The sequence below is a fragment of the Lepidochelys kempii genome, chromosome 2 (assembly GCF_965140285.1).
Source record: "Lepidochelys kempii isolate rLepKem1 chromosome 2, rLepKem1.hap1, whole genome shotgun sequence".
Lineage (NCBI taxonomy): Eukaryota > Metazoa > Chordata > Testudines > Cheloniidae > Lepidochelys > Lepidochelys kempii.
Genome location: NC_136381.1, coordinates 12,730,843 through 12,746,151, shown reverse-complemented (window position 1 = coordinate 12,746,151; position 15,309 = coordinate 12,730,843). Strand labels below are relative to the sequence as shown.

At 39.7% G+C, this 15,309-nt stretch overlaps 1 long non-coding RNA gene across 1 annotated transcript; it reads left to right on the top strand.

Moving 5' to 3' along the window:
- Positions 1–689: 689 nt before the first annotated feature.
- On the top strand, positions 690–14,197 carry LOC140906335 (uncharacterized). Its single transcript, XR_012157071.2, has 2 exons — positions 690–790; positions 11,882–14,197. It is a non-coding gene; the product is annotated as an uncharacterized LOC140906335 (long non-coding RNA).
- The last annotated feature ends 1,112 nt before the right edge of the window (positions 14,198–15,309 follow it).

Below are 15,309 nucleotides of genomic sequence, written 5' to 3'. Positions count from 1 at the left end.
AATAGCCACTTTAAAAGACAAACCTATATGAAGACAGATCCCTTTATTTAACATTTTTACATTTGTTTCAATTAAAAATAAATGAGATGCAGAGAGCACCCCAGGGTGAAAACCATCGAACCTTTGTAACAGCTAATTTATATTCCCCTTGTTCTGTAATCCAGTGGATTAGAGAGAGGTTTATTTTCCTCCCCCCCTTTTTAACACATTCATGCAAAAGTTATATTAAGCTTTCATTTTTAAACCTGGGGTAATTCTGCCTGCTCTATTTTATTGAAACACCCCTGTAAATAAAGGGCTGTGTCTTTTTAAGTCAATATAAAGCAGAGCTTTATTCTATTACAAAACTTAATGGAACTAACTTGTGTTTGTTAAAAAGCAGGTAAAAAAGCAACCTGCTTCTTTCTAATCACAGCTATCAGCTGCAAAAGCCTGTTTTATATTGGGCTTACTAAAAAAATAACCAGTGCTAGCCTATAACCTAGGAAAAAAACTTTTAAAAATTGTTTGTTAATAAAAGCGTATGGTTTTAACTGTTATGAAAACCCCCTTCTAAATAAACTAGAGGGTGGGAAAAATGCTGGGGGTCTGTTTCTTTAGATAAGAACAAGGCCGTTACAGGGACAGCGGGGGGCGGGGAGAATCTTGGACCTATAAAATTGGTTCAGAAAAAAGAATTCTATAGCACTGCTGTAGAACAACCTCTGATTGGCCCAATTCAAAGGCAGGAATAACCAGTCTGAAAGTTTCTGTCTGTGTAGTTGCCTCATTTCACAGAAAGACAGGCAAGGTAAAAATCTCTCTCTCTCTCTTCTGTTCAACCATGTGCTCTCTATCTTTCCTCTGTTCTTTCTTTTCATCTACCCTGATACTGAATGCTTTTTTATTCACTTTTTTATCATGTTCTTGCTAAATTGCCTTTTTAAACTGAGCTTTTAATGTTTTTATTCACTTTTTTAATAATATTTAATGCTTTATTCTCTTTTATCATGTGCTTAGTAAATTTCCTTTTGAAACTGAGCTTTTAATGTTTTTCAACCAGTTTTTCCCTGTTTAGTAAATTTTCTTTTTAAACCTAGTTTTATAGCTTTTAATAGTTTTTTAGCCAGCTTTTGGCCATGTGCTCAAAACAGGTTTTGCCTTAGTTTTTAATATTGTTTAATGCTTTTTTTTATTCACTTTTTTATCATGTGCTTCCTAAATTTCCTTTTTAATCCTGTTTTTATAGCTTTTAATGTAAGGTAAAGATCCTCTGTAAATCTTGGGACTACAGGATTGGTTCAACAAGCGCATTCTGTGACCTAGCTGTAAAACAACCTCTGATTGGTCCACCAAAAGGAGGGGCTAGCTCCTAGGAGCACTGCCCACAACAGCTATGATTTCACTACCAACAGTCGGTGGGGTAGGATGTTTCACTATGCATGTGTTCAGTAACACAAACACACTGTTCTTTCATAACAGCTCTCCTTACTCAATCACATCCAATAACCTTACCCAAATGTCTCTCACTCAAATTTTTCAATGTATCACATTTTCTATTCTTTTATAGCATACCTTTACCAGCCTCTGTTTTCTTTAATAACCTGCCCTTTAGCAACAGCTCTCCTTACACAATCACTTTTTTCAATAAACCTTACCCAAACTTTAAACTGCTCTCCATGTATCAAAACACAACACTTCCTCCATTCAAATGCATGCATTTTTCTTTCAAAATGGCCGATGGCACCAAACTTCGGCGCCAACAGAAACGGGGTGGGAGGGCAGGACAAAAGACCCAAATGGGGCATGAAAACCTGTCCAAAAATGCATGGTGATGAGTACTATCGAGGCCTTTACTACTACTGTGAAATTAAAGCGCAATAGCTGTTCTGAAATAACTATGTGTGGGCACTCTTATTCCGGATACTCTTACTGCAGAATAAGAGTGTCCACCCATGGGGTAACTCAGGAATAAGTATTACACTGTAATTCTGGAATAAGTGTTCTGTTCCTGTTCAACTTGATCCATGGTCAAAGTGGAATAAGAGCGTCTACACATGCAGTTATTCTGGAATAGCTATTCTGGAATAACTCCACATGTTAGACTAGCCCTTAGCTGTGCTCCAACTGAGGTCAGTGGGATTTTTGTTGATGACATCAATGAGGGCGGGATCAGGCAGTGCCGTTTGTCCCTCTTCCTCCTCACATTGGTAATCCACATCTCCATAATGACTGTTCTCCTGAGGAAAGAATGAGAGAGAGAGAGAGAGAGAGAGAGACTGAACCAAACATGAGAGTTTCAGTCATGTTGTTTAATGCACCACTAGAAGGCCTCAGATACTATGGTGATGAGGGTGGCATAAGAACCTACACAGAATAGAATGGAACAAAATAAAGATTTTTTGCTAAAAAACTAAAAATGTTGAAAAATAATATTTTTTCCTACACAGGTTGAGATGGCACAATTTTTTGTTTATTCCAATTTTTTCACACCTAGACTTGGTTTGGAAAACCTTGGATGTGGGTTCAGTCTTCAGTTTTTTCCCCCTTTCTCCCGATTTTTATTCTTTTCTTCACTTGCCCACTGAAAAAAGGGAAAGTGGATGGGCAAAACAAAACAAATCTATTTGGGTTTGTCTTGAAAAACAATAATATTTGAAAAAAAGATAAAAATTCACAGAAATATTCATTTCTGAAAAAGCCTTTTTTCTATTAAAACACTTTTTGGTTTAAAAAAAAAATGGTGAATAGCTCTACTTGTCAGGAGAATCATGGTCGGATTGAGTGAAGAGTTAGATGCAATGTAAAGCTCACTCCGCCAGAGCTAGAGTATCTATGGTCATGTCTAGACCACAATCAGAGTTTGGGATTGGAGCTCATGTACACATCCCCAAATAAGCATTAATCTAGCTAGCTCAGGTACTGGAAGACTGCAATAGTGCGAGCTAGCCCTGCAAATAATTACCCAGGGTTCTGGTGAGCTTGTATGGCCCACTCTGAAGAGCACAATACTGTAATTTCACTGCTCTGGGACCTGAGCTAGCTAGATTAAAGGTAGAATGGGTATGTTGACAGGAGCTGTAATCATATCCAGTGGCTTCACTAGAGACATACCCTTATCAAATGACCACTAACTTAGTCACCATTAGGAAGAGGATAAGGGAAATTCCAGAGCTAAGAAGCACAGATCTCTACAGCTTTTGCCAAGGGGCCAACTTCCCATTTTAGAGGGATTCATATCCAGTGTGGATAACACACTCTGAACAGTAAGTTACATTTGTTTGAGGAGTCTTTTAGGAATTAGATAAAATTACAATACTTCTTTCTAGTACCAGAGGAATAATTGTGTATTTTTGACTTTGGAATGGATCTTTTTTGTTTAACTGGAGAAAGAAAAACTATGTAACACAATGATTTATTTTAACTATCTGTGTATGATACTTACATACACGATGCTTCCTATTAATCTAATTAGTAGCACCACTTCAGTATAATTAATAAGCAATAACCATATTGTTTGAGGATGCTAAATTTTTAATGTCATGTTCTGTGTCTGGCTTGTTTTTCAGGGAACTTAATGTATCTGGATAGACATTAATTAGGCAAGACACTTTTAGCTTTATTGTTATTGCCCACTATTTTGACTGATCTATTAAAATATTTTAGATAATTGAGATAGTTACTTGGTGGTCAGTAAAAAACAGCTATGATGCTGGAATGAATATGACATCATAAAGTTTACTGCCTTGCTTTTCTCTACATTTTTCTCTAAAAAATAGAATTTGGTGTTTGAAAAATAAGTACACCAGCAAGATCAAGAGGTTGTGCTTCTCAAACGTTTTCTGTCATTATGTTTCTTTTAATTAAAAGTAATTCACACCTGCCACTTTTTGTTTAGATACCGGGGACAGAATTCTGTCCTCAAAAAGTCAAGAAAAGTCCTATTGACCTCACAAAAAGAAAAGGAGTACTTGTGGCACCTTAGAGACTAACAAGTTTATTTGAGCATAAGCTTTCGTGAGCTACAGCTCATCTGATGAAGTGAGCTGTAGCTCACAAAAACTTATGCTCAAATAAATTTGTTAGTCTCTAAGGTGCCACAAGTACTCCTTTTCTTTTTGCGAATACAGACTAACACGGCTGCTACTCTGAAACCTATTGACTTCAGTGATTCCATGAAAGGTTTTGTGACTGTAACACAGGACCAGGCATCATGAGATCTGGTGTCTTTTCATGGCTTTGCCACAGATTTCCTCTGTGATCTTGGGAAAGTCATGTAAGCTGAACTCCTCGAAGGTATTTAACTTCCACTGGTTGCCTTAATACCTTTGAGGATCTGGACCCCAGAATCTGTTTTTCAGAGATGCTGAGCACACACCTACTGAAGTCAATGGATGCTGTGGGTGATCAGTACCTCTCAAAATCAGGACCCAAATCTCTCTCAATTTCCCAAGCAGTAAGAGATTTGTCTAACCTATCACCTTGATGTCATAATACTGACCTATTGCACAAGTAAATTGTGCCTCCTGGCATGTTATGCATATCCATTAATTAATGCATGTAAGTCATTGGGTAGAAGGTGCTATAAAATGGAAAGCATTATTATTTTTGTCCCTCAGTGATATCAGCGGCTTGTAGATCAATTTTCCATTGAAGCTGAAATTCGTAAATTCAAGTTAGCTGAAAACTTTGGGCTTGTGTGACATTAGCACCTGTTGCTATAAGAGTAGTATTCTTCATTGGGAAGTTGAATAGAACTGGGTGGGAACAGCTATCCTGTCCCATGAAAATTTTTAAGATTTCAAACATTTTTCGGAGAGACACACCCCACACTCCATACTAGACAATAGCTTGGTGGTCAGGGCATTCAGTTAGGATGTAGGTGATCCAAGATAAAAATCCCCATTCTGGCTGAATCAGAGCAGAGAATTGAACTTGGTCTCCCATATCCTAGGTCATACCCCAACCACTGGACTGTTGTTGGGGCATCTCTCTTCCTGTTTCAGATTTCACAAATTGGCATTTTGTCATAAAAACAGCTTCATCCAAAAATTCCCAGCCAGCTCCAGACCTGAACGTGCAGACATGGTGGCAAAACCTAGCTCATGCATACAGGTGAAGTTTAATGACAATTCAATGTACTTTGGACCTCACTGTGTCTGGCCCCTGTGTGAATATGCAAGTGCATGAAGGAAGAGACAAATCAAGCCTTCATCTGCTGCCTCGCAACCTTCACGAGCGATAATCTCTGTGCGTCTTCCTGTTCCCCTAGGGGCACTGTTCACCTCAGATGGGGTGGGGAGGAGGAAAAACCATAGATTCATAAAAGTATAGGACTGGAGGGACCTCAAGAGGTCTTCTAGTCCAATCCCCTGCACTCAGGGCAGGGTTAAGTATTATCTAGACCATCCCTGACAGGTGTTTGTCTAACCTGTTCTTTAAAATCTCCAATGATGGAGATTCCACAACCTACCTAGGCAATTTATTTTAGTGCTTAACAACCCTGGCAGGAAGATTTTCCTAAAGTCCAACCTAAACTGCCCTTGCTGCAATTTAAGTCCATTGCTTCTTGTCTTATCCTCAGAGGTTAACAAGAACAAATTTTCTTCCTCATCCTTGTAACAACCTTTTATGTACTTGAAAACTGTTGTCATGTCTTCCCTAAGTCTTCTCTTCCCCAAACTAAACAACTCCTTTTTTTTTTTCAATCTTACCTCATATGTCATGTTTTCTAGACCTTTAATCACTTTTGTTGCTCTTTTCTGGACTCTCTCCAATTTGTCCACATCCTTCCTCAAATGTGCCACCCAGAACTGGACACAATAATCCAGTTGAGCCCTGGAATAGAGCGGAAGAATTACCTCTTGTGTCTTGCTTACAACACTTCAGTGAATACATTCCAGAATGATGTTTGTCTTTTTTACAACAGTGTTACACTGTTGACTCATATTTAGCTTGTGATCCACTATGACCCCCAGATTCCTTTGCGCAGTACTCCTTCCTAGGCAGTCATTTCCCATTTTGTATGTGTGTAACTGATTGCTCCTTCCTAAGTGGAGTATGTTGCATTTGTCCTTATTGAATTTCATCCTATTTACTTCAGACCCTTTCACCAGTTTGTTCGGGTCATTTTGAATTTTAATCCTATCCTCCAAATCATTTGCAATCTCTTCCAGCTTTGTATCATCTGCAGACTTTATACATGTACTCTCCATGCCATCATCTAAACCCCTGATGAAGATATGGAACAGAACTGATCCCTGCAGGACCCCCACTTGACATGCCCTTCCAGCTTGATTTTGAACCACTGATAACTACTCTCTGGGAAAGGTTCTCCAACCAGTTATGCACCCACCTTATAGTAGCTCCATCTAAGTTGTATTGCCCTAGTTTATAAGAAGGTTGTATGAAACAGTATCAAAAGACTTACTAAAGTCAAGATTTACCACATCTACCACTTTCCCCCCCATCCACAAGGCTTGTTATCATGTCAAAGGAAGAAATTAGATTGGTTTGACACAATTCACCAAGGGAAGGTCATGCCTGACTAATCTAATCGCCTTTTATGATGAGATTACTGGTTCTGTGGATGAAGGGAAAGCAGTGGATGTATTGTTTCTTGACTTTAGCAAAGCTTTTGACACGGTCTCCCATAGTATTCTTGTCAGCAAGTTAAGGAAGTATGGGCTGGATGAATGCACTATAAGGTGGGTAGAAAGCTGGCTAAATTGTCGGGCTCAACGGGTAGTGATCAATGGCTCCATGTCTAGTTGGCAGCCGGTATCAAGTGGAGTGCCCCAAGGGTCGGTCCTGGGGCCGGTTTTATTCAATATCTTCATAAATGATCTGGAGGATGGTATGGATTGCACTCTCAGCAAATTTGCGGATGATACTAAACTGGGAGGAGTGGTAGATACGCTGGAGGGGAGGGATAGGATACAGAAGGACCTAGACCAATTGGAAGATTGGGCCAAAAGGAATCTGATGAGGTTCAATAAGGATAAGTGCAGGGTCCTGCACTTAGGACGGAAGAACCCAATGCACAGCTACAGACTAGGGACCGAATGGCTAGGCAGCAGTTCTGCGGAAAAGGACCTAGGGGTGACAGTGGACGAGAAGCTGGATATGAGTCAGCAGTGTGCCCTTGTTGCCAAGAAGGCCAATGGCATTTTGGGATGTATAAGTAGGGGCATAGCGAGCAGATCGAGGGACGTGATCGTTCCCCTCTATTCGACATTGGTGAGGCCTCATCTGGAGTACTGTGTCCAGTTTTGGGCCCCACACTTCAAGAAGGATGTGGATAAATTGGAGAGAGTCCAGCGAAGGGCAACAAAAATGATTAGGGGACTGGAACACATGAGTTATGAGGAGAGGCTGAGGGAGCTGGGATTGTTTAGCCTGCAGAAGAGAAGAATGAGGGGGGATTTGATAGCTGCTTTCAACTACCTGAAAGGGGGTTCCATAGAGGATGGCTCTAGACTGTTCTCAATGGTAGCAGATGACAGAACGAGGAGTAATGGTCTCAAGTTGCAGTGGGGGAGGTTTAGATTGGATATTAGGAAAAACTTTTTCACTAAGAGGGTGGTGAAACACTGGAATGCGTTACCTAGGGAGGTGGTAGAATCTCCTTCCTTAGAGGTTTTTAAGGTCAGGCTTGACAAAGCCCTGGCTGGGATGATTTAACTGGGAATTGGTCCTGCTTTGAGCAGGGGGTTGGACTAGATGACCTTCTGGGGTCCCTTCCAACCCTGATATTCTATGATTCTATGAATTTGTTCGTGCCAAATCCATGCTTACTGTTACTTATCACCTTATTATCTTCTAAGTGTTTGCAAATTGATCGCTTAATTATTTTCTTCATTATCTTTTCAGGTACTGAAGTTAAGTTGATTGGCTTGTAATTCCCTGAGTTGTCCTTTCCCCCCTTTTTGTAGATTGGCACTATATTAGTCCTTTTCCTGTCCTCTGGAATCTCTTGTCTTTCATGATTTTTTGAAGATAATCACTAATGGCTCAGATATCTCCTCAGTCAGCTTCTGGAGTATTCTAGGAGGTATTTCATCAGGCTCTGATGACTTGAAGGCATCTAACTGGTCTAAGTAATGTTTAACTTGTTATTTCCCTCTGTTAACCTCTGATCCTGCCTTATTTTCACTGGCATTCAAAATGTTAACACCAGGGCTCTGATTCCTCTACCCTTTCCAGAAGAGTTGGTCAGCTGCAGAGAGAGGATTACCTTGGGCTGGGACACTCCTCCATCAGCCTTTGTTCTATGCTTAATCAACCATGGTCCAGATTCTTCTCTCTTTTACACTGGGATCATACCACTGAAGTGAGTCAATCAAACTGAGAGGGGCATTTGGCTCTCTATAATTAAACAATTCAGAAGAGTCTGGCTCGTATAAAGGGTCCTTTGTTTCCAAGTAAGCAAGAATGTTAGTGTTTTAGCTGGGCTGGAAATACAAGTTATTGCTGAGGTTCTGGGCCAGATCCTCAGCTGATGTAAATTGGTGTAGCTCCAATAGTAAATAGAGCTATACTGATTTACACCAACTGAGCATCTTGTCATTGGCTTTTATGTTTATATTCCTCACAGATGTGCCTTGGAAATGAACCCATTTGAAACCATGGGGTGTTTTGTATAACATTCTGATGAATTCTGTAGTGGGGTTGAGAGAGAGAATGGACATTATAATGTCCCAGGAAGGAACATACAAGTAGCATGATATGTAAATGTGATGAAGTAGAAATAAGAACTACAGAACAAATCAATAGTTATTCCCCATTCCTATTTTTGAACTGTGAAACCATAATACAGGCAGTGAGGGAAGCATAATATTTATCACGGAATAGTGATTTAAGACAGACAGGCACAAATATTACCTTTTAACAGAAGTGATGCCCCCCTCCCTCCCTCCTTCCTGCACACACACCCCATGGGAAGAATCATTCGGGATAGCTATATCAAATGCTCCAAAGAGATTGCATCCTTTCATTACTGTAGGTGGTCCTCTCATGACTTGCATGGCTTCTGGGAGTTATTCTGCAAAACAGTGGGAAATATATTCATAATGTAATTTCTATCAAACTCAAAAGTGTCTTTGGGGAATTAATTAGGATAAAAAAAATTTGGGAAATCTCAAAGGAGAGAGAGAGAGAGTGCAATCCAATCTCTTCTAATTGAAGGAATGTATATTAACCCATTAGATGCCTGATCCACAGCCCATGCCAAAGCCCATTAAAGTCAATGTGAGCCACTCTATTGACTTGCTTGGGCTTTGGCTCAGGCCCACCATACAATTTTGAAAGAGCAGCTCTTTTTAATCAAGAATTCCCTTCTTATGGAGCAAGTCCATGGTTGCATTCCTTAGAACAATATTTTTCACCAAGACAAATGGTGACATCTATTACCTTTCTTCAGAGTGAACTATTTAGCAGAGGAAATGTTAGATCATTTGGCATTGTACCTGCCATAATAGGTTATTCATGCATTGACTTGCCTCTGGCCTTGACAGTGCATCTTCATATGGATATTTATATGTAGAAAATGCAGAAAAAGAAGTCAATGGCACGATGCTGATTTACACCAGCTGAGGATTTGGCCTTCATCTCCTTTTCTTATATCAGCTCTATGAAAAGCAGAACCGCTCACAAAAATGGGCACAATGGCAACCTTCTTAACCATATGGCACACACTCGACCAATCAGAGATCCAGAACCAATGTCATATGACATACGTTATTCACAACCAATCAAAGACCTGTGAATTCAAAGACTCTGGCCAAAATGAAAAATTCGGTGAATCTTACGACTGGTTCTAGTTTTCTTACAATCCTGAGCCAAAATTTTGACTTAAATTTAACTGGTGACTTCATTTAGCTTTATACTTTTGACTTACCATGAATTTTTTTCTGTTAGTATGGAGTGAAAGGGCAGGGAAAAAGGGGGAACCTTATTTGAACCATTAAAATACCGTAACTTCATCAGAGAGACACTTACATCAGTGTTGCTCTATGGTGTGGTTGGGCATACAGTAATTGGAAACAAGTTTTTTGCATCTGATGAAGTGAGCTGTAGCTCACGAAAGCTTATGCTCAAATAAATTTGTTAGTCTAAGGTGCCACAAGCACTCAAGTTTTTTTTTTTTTTAATTTGTTTTTACCAGTTCTACTTCTATGGCCCTGGTATTGGGGTCAGTTTATTGTATGGCTGAACTTGGCCAAGTGGAAGTAAGAGAGGCAACACATTAATTCCAGCTCAGCCCATCTCCCCCCACAATGCACTGGTTCAGGGTTTGTTAAGCAAAACGCAGTTATTTTGGGGGAGCACGGAAGGAGTGAAGGTCATTTTTCCTCTGACACAGAATTATGCAAAGGTCTAGGGGGTAAAAAAAATAATTGATTCACCATCTTCTTAACGCCAGTACACACTCATGCATGCATAAAAGGCAGCAAATTCCAGTGCTTTTGCTTCATGAAGAAAATACATCACACAGCACTAATAATCATCTACCTGAGCCTTGCTTCTCAGTTTCAGAGGGTCAGTGATTTTCATGCCTCACATCTCTGGGCTCTGAAACATCATGAACAAATAGCTTCTTCCATGCATATATTTTCCACACACACACACACACACACCCCTCAAGCATTCATGTCTATTAATAGTAGCCTCTTGTGTCACTCACCAGCTCATTTTTTTTCTCTGCAATAATTTTTTTAGAAACACAAATTGTGGGTTTGAAGTGAGAATTTTTTGGGTGTCAATTCTGAATAATTCAGTCAATTCTAATAAAATTTGTACTGAACAAATGCTTAATTAATGAAAGAGTCTTTCACATTTTACTGTTAAAACTAAGATTATTTAAAGCCAAGGTTAAAGTAGAGATGAATTGTTTTGCATTTAATTTATAAGTGCAATGATAACGGTGCACAACGAAGCACTCAAAAGTCTGGAAATTAAATTAACAATGCAAGAGTAACCTTACCATTGCTCTCTAATATATATGTGCATTAGGCCTCATTGCAAGATTCTGATTTCATCTTACCCAGTGTAACTGAATAAGAGAATTCTATTCTATATAGGTTCTTATATTACCCTCACTACCGTAAATCTGTGCGCTTTCCAGTCATGCATTGTCACATGACTAACATCTGCCACATAGGGCTTGTTTTCTTTCTCATCTTCTTCCAAGGGAGAGGATCGAGTGTGTGGTGGACTGATTATATATTTTTAAACTACCAAAACATATGTACATGTTACTTTGTGTTTATATTAGAAAAAGTGGGTCAAATAAATGCACCTGCACTTGGAATGAAAGGTCATGAGGTTTATTTGGTCCTTACATTATAGAGATACATCCATATTTTTTATTTGGGCCTCAGTTTAGGTTTCATTTTTACTCTGAAGACCCTAAATTGTGGGGGAGATAGAAACACAAACTAAAACTCAGGCCCAAGTCAAAACATGGCTATATCTCTCTCTGTGGAGTGGTACCACAAATAAAAACTATCCCAAATGTAACTGGTGTTTCAAAATCCAAATGGACAACCTAGATCTGATTTCCCTGATCAGCTCAACCATATAATTAACCTAATGGAACTCCAAGGTTTGGGGATGTTCAGGTCTGAACTTTAAAATCTAAACCCAGATGCAAATTCCAGGATTTGTGCCATCTCTGGAATGGGATACTGAATCAGAACCCACTAAACACTCGGTCAATTTAAAAACTGGACCTTCATTTGAATCTCACCTGGTGTTCTGTGAGTAATGCTGATCCTCCTGACCAATACTGTCTCATTGTTTCCTGGTGCTCCCCCAGCTATCTACCTACTCTCTCTTACCTAATACTTAGAGTGTAAGCTCTTTGGGGAAGGGACCATCCTTTTCTTCTATGTTTCTACAGTATGTAGCACAATGCATCAGCGAGTGGCAATGGGAGCAGGACAGTGATGACCAAAAGCTCCTGGTCACAGACCAGCATGCAAGTGGAAGCTGTCAGATGGCTGGTTTTGCATTTGGAAAGAGGCAGGAGTGCAACTTAGCCGTTGCAACCATGACGAAGCAGCCCTTTTTAAGATTCACTCAGCTCACCCCACATGTGGAGGAGAGCTAGAAAAGATGCCCTAAGCATAGACTGCCTTGCCTCCCACTGACTGGATAACTATGTTTAGAGGGATGACCTTACTGCGGTCGAAACCAAACAATGAAATTTGGAAGCTGGAACGTTTGAACCCCGATGGACAACCTGAAAAGTAATCGGCCAGAGCGAAGAACAATTGTGACAAGAGAACTCAAGAGACATGACATCAGCATTGCTACATTGAGCGAGACCCAACATGGAGGAGAAGGACAGCTTGAAGAACGAGGTGATGGTTATACTCTTTTTTTTGGAAAGGAGCTGGTGAAGATGAATGATATAAATCGATGGCATTGGTTTCGCTATCAAAAATGAAATCATCAACCAACTCTTGAAATTACCCGTTAGCATCAATGAACAACTAATGACCCTCCACTTTAAACTTGCCAAGAATCAGCATGCAACACTCATCAGTGCGTACGCTCCATCCTTTGACACTGATGAAACCAAAGAAGGATTTTATGCCACACTTGACCAAATTCTCTCTGCCATACCCAAAGAGGACAAGCTCATACTCCTTGGCAATTTTAATGCAAAAGTTGAACGTGAGTCAAAGCTTTGGAATGGCATGATTGGTAAGGAAGTCCAGGGGCAAGATCAATTCCAATTGAATTCTTCTCCTGACCAAATGCACAGAATATGACCTCGTTATCATGGCCAGTAAAGTGCTCAGATACTATGGTAATGGGGTCAAATAAGCACCTAATACGGACGAACAGTTTTCACTTTAATTCTTCCCCAGTCCGAATTATTCAGGATTTTCTGGTATTGAATCTCCACTCAATGTGAAAATCAGCACTGGTATGTATGTATAGTTCAGTGGTATGAAAACAAAACCATAAGCAATGTTAAAACCCAGTTTAATGGGGTGTGCTCCAAGGAAGGGGAGGTAGATTACATATAATTATACATGTACAGCAGAGTATTACATCAATTAAGACATTGATCAATTTTTGACAAATAAGAATAAGATGTAAACATTCCTACTGTCCAGTTCCAAAATGTGTCAATACAGAGTCTTCAAGAAGTATCCTAGGTACATGCTAGCAATGAAGTAGGGGGGAAAAGGAAAGGAGGGTGGAGGCAGGTTTGTGCTAGAATATAATGATTCAAAATTATTGAAGGACAATGCAACCCCATGCAAAAGTACTTCATTGAAGTAAGCACCCCATGAGACCTATAAAAATAATCTTTAATACTGATGTTGTAATGAACAATAGTTGCACAAAGTACAATCACTAAGGGCCACTCATCTGCTATAAATCAGCTCACCCCATGAAAGTTTATGCTGATTTACACCTGCCTGAGAATCTGACAAAAATATTTCAGATGTTTTTTTTTTTTAAGGGTGGGATTTTCAACTCTGATCCCATGAAAGTCAAGTGCGTTTTTACCATGACTTCCCTGGGGGCTGAGTTAGGGCAACAATGAGTTCTTGTGAAAATCCCACCTTAAATAATTTTAATACTCTATTGGTTGTGTCAAGCTTATAAAACACTTCCTCAAAGGCACTCACAACAAATCCCATGAACCCCCCTTGCAAATAAGTCCCAAAGCAGAGCTTGCTTGCAATGTCCTTTGGTACTTCTAGCTTTTCAAATAGTATTATTTTGTAATACAGTAGTTCCTAGAATCCCAAAGTGAGATCAGGGCCCCATTGTGTTAGGCACTGGGCAAACACAGAATGTGATACCACACTTACCTACAGATCTTAAAGTCTAATTAGACAAGACAGATGTAGGGTTGGAGGGGAAATAGCAACATACAGAAGTGACATGACTTGCCAACAGTCAGAGATAGAGCTGGGAATAGATGGCAGGTTTCCTCATTCAAGTACAGTGCCCTATCCATTGGACCATATTGCCAAACACAAATACATAATCATATTCCTGTGATGTAGGGAGCAGAGGATTACAGAATTTCAACATTGGACCCATTATCACTGCCTACATCTCTTTTTTCCTGCCCATTCTCTCTACATTTTGATAGCATGTTCATCACCATGGTACTTTGCTCACTGAGAAATACCAATCTTGCATTTAAAAGGAATATATTTTGTCCACATCTATTAGTTGTAATTTGGGTGGGGAAAGATCTGAGACATTAATCTCTAATGAAATAAATTATGATCTAAGGTGCAGATGTCTTCTTCTATATAACTGGATTTGTTTTAGCCAGGTCTGAAAAACATGAATTCTCATTCCCTTGTATTTTACTACACCCCTATGCACCACTTTAGTCCTTATAGATGAAAAACACACAACATTCTAGATAAGAGCAATGACTTGAACATGGCAGACACACGCATTTTTACCCATGGATTTTGAAACCTGCTGAGAGGCCCTGATTCCAGAGTCCAAATTAAGTCAGCGGGAGCTTTGAATCAGGCCCAGAATACAATCATAAGGCAATGTTGATTCTAAAAACTGAATTACTGTATCAAAGTCAGTCTCAGCTTCTTCTGGTATTCATAACAAAATGGAGATTTCTTTTCAATCTCCACTCTGCAACTTAATACAGCATTAACCTTAATAATGACACCAGTCAATATTTTAAATTTCTTGGTCTTTCACGCTGCAAATGATTGGGCCCTGTCTTATAGCCACCTCTTCTGACTGGACCCAGCCTTGCTCTTGCTGTGCCAACACATTCTCTGAGGGAATTCTGTCTGGAATCTTCTCACACAGGTCAGGAAAGCAATTTCCAGCAGGGTCACTTGTTGTGGTTTATTTTCTTTTCTTTCAAGTCTCCTCAACAAAACAAGACCAGACTTCCCCAAGTCTGTCCATCACCCCTGTAAGTTCCTCAGCCCAAAAGTGGGGGCTCTTACCTCAGAGCCTTTGTGATTACACTTCCTCACAGCAGTAGCTCCAGCTTCTGGAAGGTATTGCAGCTCCTCTCCATTTCCTGTTCCTCCTTTTATGAGCATCAGCCCATTAAGCTGCAGGTCTTTTCCCAAGGACAGCAGTTGGGGCTAATCAGCCAGCTACTGATCTTTTATCCCTTATACCCTTATACCTTCACACTCTCTAATGCTGTATCTTTCAGGCAGGAAATAACCAGAAGCCACAGAGTAAATTTACAAAAAAGAAAATATAGGGTTTCTTGAGTGTTTTGTTTTCTCTCATGGATAGTGTACTGTATAAAAACAACAATGAGTAGAGTGGCACCTAAAAGACTAACAGATTTATTTG